This window comes from Leptidea sinapis, chromosome 39 (genome assembly GCF_905404315.1).
Source record: "Leptidea sinapis chromosome 39, ilLepSina1.1, whole genome shotgun sequence".
In the NCBI taxonomy this organism is placed as follows: domain Eukaryota; kingdom Metazoa; phylum Arthropoda; class Insecta; order Lepidoptera; family Pieridae; genus Leptidea; species Leptidea sinapis.
In genome coordinates, this window is record NC_066303.1 from 6421992 (window position 1) to 6432763 (window position 10772).

Consider the following 10772-nt stretch of genomic DNA (forward strand, 5'->3'; position numbering starts at 1 on the left):
GAAAGTAGATTTTTCATGTTTGCTCGCCTGTTTTAACTGTGAATTAATATCGATAAAATAAATTTTTAAGGTTGTGTATATTAGCTCCTACTGAATTAGATTGTTGATTAATTAACAGTGGTTATGTACGATAAATTGAAACACTTTTTATTAACTTACTCAACTAAGTCGAGCAAATGTTATGTAAAATGCTGAAGATGTGATATGGATTTAAGAGTGGCAATGAGTTTCTTGAGTTCAAACTAAGTGAAAAAATATATTCTATTTTTATTGAATTAATAGGAATTCTTTTAAAATAGAAAGATGGTGCTAGATTATTCAAAAAGGGAAGCTACACAACCAGTTTCAATATTATTTCCATAAAGGAAAAACAATAATTGAGCATACGTTCGGGTCATCTGAATGTATATAATAATTAATGCCACGGCCTATAATCTCTTCTACGGCCATATGAAACAAAAGAGCGAAGCCGAATAAATGTTCACGTTAATTCGAAAATCGAACACACAACACACACCCGGGTGCACCGTTGTGAGAGTCAACCAAAGAGAATGTAAATATTACGTAATGAAAGTCAAAAATTGAAATTTGACATAAGAATGATAAAGTAATTTCAATATTAAGGCGACGAAGCATAATCCGGCTAAGCTTAAAACGTAGTGGATTTCGGCTAACTCCGTTTCTTACAAGATTATAGCCGTCATCTGTCAATCTATCAATGACTGGACGTTTGATACAAACGCTTTTTTCTTAGAGAGTTTCGCTAGGCTGGAGTCAACAGTTATACTTTTTACGTCACCGATGTGACACATCCCTGATATATATGTTCTATTGTTCATAATTCTCTTGACGTGGATCCTTTACAATACATACAGGCTACCTAGATTATGTCAATGATAATTCCCTTCATATTCTCCTTATAAAGTTCTCTATAAGACTATTCTATATGTCACACAGGTGTGTTACCAGTGGGAGGCTCCTGTGCACAAGATGCCAGCTAGATTATGGGTACAACAACGGCGCTTATTACTACCGTGAAGCAGTAATGTGTAAGCATTGTTGTTTTTTGTCTGAAGAGCGCCATAGCTAGTAAAACTACTGGGCACATAAGACCTAACATCTTCTTGTCTCGACCTATCATCATCTATGTCTCGAGGTGACGAGCGCTATTGTTTTGCCGCTCAGAATTGTTATGTCCAAGGATAGATAGATAGATAGAAGTGTTCAATAATCCTGAGCGGCACTGCATTATAATGGCTAGGGCGTATCATATACCATCAGCTGAATGTCCTACTCGTCTCGTTGCTCTTCATTTACATAAAAAAAACATAAAATAAGACTTGTTTGTTTTTTTAAGTGATATATCTCACTTCTGGCATTAAATATATAAATCAGCTACAACCTGAGAACTTAAAAAACCTAAAAAATATTACACAAATAAAATTTGAAAAACAAATTTTTATGAACGATGCGGGACGCGAACCCACGACCTCCGGCGTTCCGTGCCGTTGCTCTTACCAACTGAGCCAACCATTCGAGTAACGTGTCGTTACAAAATCTTGTTTGCTTTGTTCAACTCTCAGGTTGGGCCTTCACCTACAGGATCTATTTTACAGTTGATAACCTGCTCAACCCCAATATTTGCATATCAGGAAATTGACCTGTTTTTTTATTTCTAGGATTAATACACAAATAAAATTTGAAAAACAAATCGCAAATTTTATTTGTGTATTAATCCTAGAAGTGAAGGTTATCACTTTAAAAACATAACATATTCATATATAATTCATATATAAAAAGTATTAGCGTTCGTGCTGCATCCGGACGGTTAGCTTTGTTAGTAAGAGCGCTGGGACGTTACCTGCACCCACCATCCATATATTTTCATCATCATCATAATATCAGCCAGAAGACGTTCACTGCTGGACAAAGGCCTACCCAAAGATGTCTACGACAATCGGTCTTGGCATTCATCGAACTAAAACTAAAAGACTTGTTTAGCATCTGTAGAGTTTTCAGTTCAGGTGATCGTTCACGCAGGTAAACGTAATATCTAACTAACAACACATGTTTATATTTGCAATAGCTTGAAGAGTGTTGTATCTTATCAGTGCCTAACAGTTCGATCAATACATAAGGCTCACCGGACACTGACGTGATGACTACGAATGTATATATAAATTATAATACACTTCTGTTTTGAAAAGAGCAACCTTAGAGTTTCTTGCACGTTCTTCTCAAAGAAAATCTGCCTTCCGAATCAGCTGTTAGAAAAAATGACATATTTGAAGTTTAATTTCGTTTACCTAGGAAATAAAATATTTTAATTTGATTTGTATATTCAATTCAAATTAAACTTAATTTTAAGAATTTTTTTAATAGGTGGCAAGTATTATGTAGTCTAAAGCTCGAGACGTACATGAATATGGCTGTTTTATACAACTATAGGTGGAATGAAATAAGGTAATGCTTGGTATTTTTATACGCTTTATATTAGCTTCAACTGTATGTTTGTATGTTTGTAACCGACTTCTTTGGGCGTGATTTTGACCCACTTTAAACGGCTAGATTTCGTTTAAACTTTGTAGATTTATCGAGGATCGATGACATTACACTAATTTGATAAAATTATTCAATTTTTCAATTTGCAAAATATGATTTTTGTTAATTTATATAATTTTCATCTATAGTCAATAAGGCACGAATTGATGTTAAAGTACTTAATAGTTTTAAAAATACGCTTTTATAGAAAATTTAACCAAATAATTAAAAATAAATAATAGTTAAAAAAAAACTAAAAAGCACGCTTTATATAAAATTCAACTAAAAAATAGAAAATAACTTTAAATTGAAAATAGTGTAAAAAAAATGTTTTATTGTAAAAAAGCGTGGGGTGCTTTTTAAGATATTATTAAAATAATAATTCTTCTACACCCCACGCTTTTTTTAATTTTAAATTTGAAAATATAATTTGTGAATGATGTGGTACTCGAATCCGCGACTTCTGGCGTTCCATGAGAGCGCTCTTCCACTGAGCCAACCGTTTGAGTGAATCAAGTGAAGATAAATCTTGTACGTCTTGTTCAACTCTCAGGTTATGTCTTCATCTATATATGTAATTGTAATATATTATTAGTAATATGTCATTTATGAAATTAAAACATTTTAATATAGATTGCAAAAAAAATATATAATTTAGGCGTTATTTTTGGGGAATCCCACAATTATCAAAATATTGCGAGCCTTCTTGAGTGTAAATCCCGCTTAAATTCGTCTTAAATCAATGCACGAGGCATCCTCAGTAGATGTTGACTCAATCGCACGAGACTGTAGCCAGTAGGATCACTCAAGAAGGCTCATAACATTTGGATATATTGCGATAAAAAAAACTGGTTTCAAAAGGGCCTGCCAATAGTTACACGAAAGGTAAGTTAAGAATAGTTAAGTATATTAATAAAAAGTGTGAATTTCTGAATATTTTCAAACCTAATATTTCCATAAAAAACCTCACAAGTGTACGGCAACCCTAACTAACATTGTCACAAGAATAAGAGGCTTATCCCATATCCATGAGTTATTGTACTCCTCTACAATGCTCTCTATACGAATACAATTTTTTAGTTCGATGAATTGCGAGCTTATAAAACGTAAAATATTTATAAAATGAATTTATAATTGAAATATTTTAAATCCATTGTAGAATTAAATTGAAATGTGAAGATAAGTAGCATGACCAAATGTATTTGTAATTATTCATTCACGGTGTTTCATATAATTTAATTATGTTGGTCGGTTGTTATTCGCGAAGAGTACCGCTGCACTCTTCAATACGCCATTTTCTGAACCAGTTGCCTAGTTTATTGATGGCGGCTTGAAGCACTGTAATATTCATGGTCAAGGTTGAACGGTTGGAGCCAAAGTAGAGTTCCATATCGTCAGCGTACTGGGCGAGCTGGACACTCGCAAACTCGTGAAAAGAGAGAATAGAGTGGGAGAGAGAGCTGAACCCTGTGGCACACCAGACCAGATGGGTCGGGGTGAGGTTAGGGTGCCCTCTACTCAATATCGGAAGGTGCGGTCAGTAAAGTAGACTCATATGGTACGCACGAGCCTGTCTGGAACTCCCAGTTGATATAGCTTGAATACCGCCGTTGTGCCACACCTTGTCGAAGGCCTTCGCGACATCGAAAAACACAGCTGCCGTGGTAGCGTTGAATTGACGTCGCATGGGGGTCAGTCCCTTCCAAGAATGGGCGTGCAATGGTTTTCTAGCAAGGTAGGAATTATGAATCTAACTAGTCATAGTTTAGCTTTTGAATATATAAAGATTGCTTACCGTACGAGTATTTATTTAGTATCTAGCGTAAGGAAAAAATTGATGAGTGGATGTCCAATAGAAGATTGTTTGTAAAATAACTGAAACTAAATTAAATTAACTTTAACACTAGTGCTATATTTATTTAGATTCATAACGAAGTAGGCACTGCCTAATTGCCTATATGAAATGCACGCCCCTGCTTCCCAGTTGTACAATAGTCAATATTCAAATAGTTAACTAATATAATTACAATACATAAAACTAAAATCAACTGTTTTACTTCGACCAGAATTTAGAGTTAAGCTTATGATGTACTGGCAACAATTGTACCGCAAATAACAGATAGCGGGTTTGCTGTACATCGTTGTAGATCAACCAGGAAAAATTACTTGGAGCACTTTTCAGTTCGCCGAAACTTTCCTCTTTGCTATCCTCATTATATTGTGTTCACGTTCGGACAGAAATACTGTCCAATTTATAAGATTTTCACGTGCAGCGTGCTTATATTTTTTTATATGGATAGAATTGCAACTGGTAACCCATTTTTACTCTCCCTTCAATGTTATTTTTACTTCACACACACACTTGCCTTATATATTTGATAAGTCATTCTTTCTTCACTCATTCGCTCCTTTTTTCCTTCAGAATTATAAATTAACATAGTTTCAATTAATCTTACAGTACTTTTACTATTATTGCCAAATGGCATTAAATCACCATAAAAATGGACTGTTTTGTTAGAACAAATTTCTTATGTGCAAAATGTGTTTATTACTATAAATACTAACATTGATTTCGATAATATTATAATATCATTGAAATTTCTCAAAGTCCTCTATTCTAATATCAGTCGAGACGACGCGACGCTTATTTCGAAATGAAATGTCAATAAGCAAACAAATTAATTGACAAATGTTGCACGTAAGTAAGATATCGAACGATATGATAGTTGGGGTCGACTTTAGCTTGTCTCTGAATTATTAAAAACTATGACAGCTGCGAGAAAGCTTTTCATTACCGCTTATGATATGTGGGTAGATGAAGTAGTGTATGTAACTGTATATAATTAGGCATTAAAACATTCGTGCTATGTTATTGTGAACCCACACTCATTACAGTTTTCCCTTCATTATGTACAGTTATTTAAGCTACTATTTTGTCGTAAACTTCATTTTTAATAGCAAGGCAAACGAACATAGCTTTGGAGGTCTATTACCAAAATCGAAAGCGGAAGTTTCGTTCGAAACGAAAGAATGACAAACTTCAAATTAAATCCTATAACCAAAGAAATTCGGATCCGAATAAACCATAAAAGGTGAAGTTCTTACGACCTTATTAATCTCAAACAACGAAGAAGTTAATGTCAAGTGAATTTGGGAATAAGGTATACGAAAGACAAAATGTCTTATCGCGAACATCGTATCGATATTCGGATCCGAAACACTTTCGTAATAGGAAAATGTACGAACCGTCATCCGAAACTTCGTATTTCGATTTTGGTAATAGGGCTCCTGTTTTTTGCGTTCCGTGGCTCATCTGGTGAAATTTCTTATCCATGCTTTCATGCAACACCAGATGAGCACACGCAGGTTGCGGGCCTTTTGGGGAAGCTTGTGCGCTATGTTCGAAGTTGTAATTTCGACCTGAAAATATCACGTAAAGAAGTCCATTATAGGTTCAAGAAGTGTTTTACTGTCCCAAGCGCCTATAACTTAGCCCACACAACCTTAAGGTTCCGTTCTCAAACAGACGGCTGCCTCTAGCCTCTACTGGAATCTTATTTTTGCAATCCACGTTTCAGTGAAATGTCAACTTTTTATTACTTAGTATAGGGTGCTGTAATGGGTCGCTACTGCTGAATCAGATACTTGAGATGTAATATTTATTGTTCTTCTACCAGAGTTATATGGATGTTGGAAACTATGTTATTAAATATAACAGAGAACAATCATGCACAAACGTAAATTAATGGACGTAAATTAGTACCCTACATGTAAATAAGTATGCTGTAAGAACTAACTTTGTTTGTTTCTCTCAATCCTAGAAGTGAGGGTTATCACTTTAAAAACATAACAAATTGTTTAGATTTACAAGAGCGACATCTCAAGTCAATTTACTAATATGCAGATATTGGGGTTGACCAGGTTATCAACTGTAAAGTAGATCCTGAAGATGAAGCCAGCCACAACCTGACAGTTGAACAAAGCATACAAGATTTTATGATGATACGTCACTCGAATGGTTATCTCAGTTGGCAGAGCACTAGCACTGAACGACAGAGGTTGTGGGTTCGAGTCCCACATCGTTCATAAAATTTTGTTTTCAAATTTTATTTGTGTATATTAATACACAAATAAAATGAGGTAGTAGTGAGGGTCATCACTCTTAAAACATAACAAATTATTGTTTAATATAAGAAGTTTGTAAAAATTTGAATAAGTGTATAATGTCAATAATTGTAATACAATTTTGAAGTTATATTGTAATAATTAGTTTTGTGTACTGATATTAAGTCGTTTAGTCTACTTTTAGTTTTCTTTTAATTAATTATTTATCATGCGACGAGTATAGTACACGGTAAAACCTGAATAGGTATTAGTTGGTACTTAAATTTAAGTAAAATTTTAAAATACCTTTTTTTTTGTGTGTCAATAAATTAATAAAAAAAATCGGGTCGAGTTATGCGAGTTTGAAATGAAAGGTTGAAAACGATTTGTAATGTTTTAAATTATTGTTTGTCTTAACAGGTTTTTTGTATTTCGAATATGTATAGATTAGAATTGGACCCTTTTAGGAGAATTTTTAGGGATTCTGGTGAAAAAGCACAATCTTTGTTTAACAAAAGACTTACTAACTCGAATTAGTCGAGTAGTAGGTATTAGTCTTGCTGCAGTTAATTGGTATGATCTGACAATGGATGTTTTTTATTTCTTTATTCACAATATTGCTGATGCGAAGAATCATTTATAGGACATACAGCGAATGCTTCGTGCTACGTTTCTACTTGGAAATTATTTTTCACAGGCAAACGGAACCGTATAACCGTATGCAAGTAAACTACGGTTTCAACTCCTACAGGTGAAAAAAATATTAAATTTTTAAATATATTTTTTGTAAAATAATTTAAAGAAAAATATAAAGTCTATCTCACGTGTTAGATTTGGATTTTATTAATTTTTAAATAATATAATATACAATAATCGGTTACTACGTCAAAAAAAATGTATTAATAATAATTTTTATTCAGACCTAAATGTATAAGAAGTTTCACCAGTTTCACCAGGCTCCTTTGCTAGCTAGTGAAATTATAGGGCAAATGAGACTTAACATCTTACGTCTCAAGGTGACGATCGCAATTGGAGTGCCGATCAGAATTTTTGGGTTTTTGTAGAATCCTGAGCGGCACTGCATTGTAATGGGCAGGGCGTATCATTACCATCAGCTGAACGTCTTGATCGTCTCGTCCCGTTTTTTCATAAAAAAAAAAGTTATAGTCTAGACTATAAATGATCTAAGTGTGGAACTTTTCCGACGCGATAAAATCTTGAAAATTGGTCAAGAAAAATCGAAGTAATCAGTCAGTATGAAAATATCTATCAAGTATTGGGTCAATATTGAAATAGTCGCAACAATGACTCAACATAAAAGTTTGACATTCTGGTTTGATGGCCAACGCTGACATACTATTAATCAAATCATATTAGCTTAAGAAGGTCGATGTCGCAAGTCATTTTCTCGTACGTTTCGAGTTTTATCTCGGTCAGCACTTTGTGAGAGATAACAGATAAAATTTGAATGGCCTTAACATACAAACTAATATTATTTGTTCAATATTTTTTTAAAGTAATACTTCTTTAGGCGCGTTATGAAAAAATGATGAAATTTTATGATACGCGTGCACGGGTGAATATGGTTCCTAAAATTGTCTCACGTTTGCGACATACGTTATTTTTTTTTTGGTTTCTTCATCCATTATAAGGACAGGCAAAGGGTTCAAACCTGTACATCCGTATTCGTTATTCAATAGTTAATTGTCAAAGCCATCGTTGCAAGATTTTTACAATATTGTTTTTTCTACAAACGTAGAATAGCACGAGGAATAAATAATTTTAAGGATTTTTGCTTTATAGGCCAAAGAAGTGTAATTTCTTGCGTGCATACATAAGTACACACACACTTTTTTATCAAAATACAAACTATCATGCTACAAATATTAAATCTACCTCCTGATAACTTAACCTCCTCTTTGGTCAGTAATTTTACCACTCTATTCTTTTTTAAATTATCATTTAAGAAATGACCAGTACATCTCTTATGGGCTGCAAGTCTTAAGTATCTTTTAAAATACGCGACATGGTTCTAGGTGCTATCTTCATCTCCCGAGATAAAATATTTTGCTTTCGGATTTGGATTTCTTCGAATTCATTTCCTTACTGCTTTGACCACCTTTTTCGTACGAACACTACGTGGACGGCCAGATCAGTCACAAACAGAGTAGATTTCATTGTACCTAATAATAGCCCAGTACACAGCATTTTACTAATACCAAACGTATGGAGAGTTTTAATAATTGCATTTGGCGTCATACCTACTTTGTGCAATGCAATCACAGCGATTCGGTTCTCTTTATCACCCACTCCATTTTAATATCACAAAATCTTGTACAATGTATTGGCGCCAAAATGAGACAACTCAATGAACAATCATATAAAAATTACAGATTCCAAATTCAAATGTAATATTTTGTTTATTTTTAATTGTAACCGTATTTATGGCCAGACTAAGTAATACAAACGATCAGCAAGCCAGTTGATCTTCAACAGTTGACTAGTTTGGTTGCCTTCAAATACCATATTCGTGTATGGCATTCAGTTATTAAGTGAAGTAATTGTAAATTCTAATAAAGCGCTTATTGTGAAAAAACGTTTTATTCTACGACCTACAAATCATTACAGATTATTCCAATGCGATAGAAGTACATTTATTATTATATTTTACATTTTCATACTTAAATTTTATAACATATTATAAATAACGCTACGCTCGTGAATTCACCCTGAGTGTCAAAACATTATGTGAGGCTATTTCGTTAATTGTACGTAGTGCATGCGTGATTGCTGCCTGGCTTAACAAGTTGGTGCACGCGGTCGGTACCATCAGCAACGGCGGCCTTCGTCGGCGCTATACATACCTATCCGGAACAACAATATACAGTCTACCCAATACATCCGCATAATGCACCTTCACTTTGACATTGAATATATTATATTGAATGAATCTCTTTAACTGCAACCAAACTGAGGAAATAACTTCTTTGGGCAGTAATCTAAGGTCGTTGTGACATAGGTTACAACCTTTAAAAATGGGTCGTAAGCTTGTGTAGAACGTGTAGTGTTGTAAGATGGTCAGGCTATTTAGTATTACTACTATGAATAAAAAATAAACTCCCTTGCGCAATGTCATGTCCATATAACATGGTAACCAGCGTAGCGAAACTCTCTAAGAAAAAAGTCATTCGCTCGATTGTATGAAACGTGCAGCCATTGATAGATTGACAGACGATGGCTATAATCTTGTAAAAGACGGAGATAGCCATAATCCACTAAGTTTCAAGCAACTGTACTATAAAAAATATCTATATATAAACTAAATATCAACTTTTACTTAGGCAGTTCCGCCTCTTATTACGTAGTATTTACATCCTCTTTGGTAACCTTAAAGAGCGCGCTTCAAATTCAAAGCCTTTTTCTAACATAGAATTATGGATCAATTGAGTACAATTCACAACAGGCTTATTTAGCATAAGTGGCATAATTTCAATCAGTCTTACTTTTTGTGTGCAAATGATAATTTTTTTGTTGTTAATAACAAAATCGCTTTATGTAGTCTTCTTAATTTTAAGAACTTTTCTTTATTCCTCATGGCTTTCATTGTCCAATCCTATATTTTTCTGTAACGGGACTAATGTGGATAATTGAAATATTTTTTCTGGAAGTTAAATAAAATTAGAAACTTAAAACTAAAAACCAAAACTCTTGTGTATTTTTAATGAATTGATAAAAATATTATCTATCATTATTAATAAACGTCTGTATATTAAAGTTATCATTTAAAAAAACAGCTTTAACTATTCCAGGTGTATATACGAATACAAAATTGTGAGTTAGTAACAATCCAACATTGCCCTGTATAGCTGTAGGGGATTTACACTAGGGGATATACATTATACATTATTATCTCTTGTTAAAACAGACTGTTAATAATCACATGATAACGGAAAATGTTCTACAAATTAACATATCTGACTAATAAATACATTAGTTATACGGAAATGCTTGACGAAGTTGAGCTTTATTAAGCTTGCCTTAGGTAATTTATCGATTGTAATTTAATGAATGCTTTAATATACATTAAAGTTGAGTTTTAAATGTTTTGTGAATCTATTTTAATACCT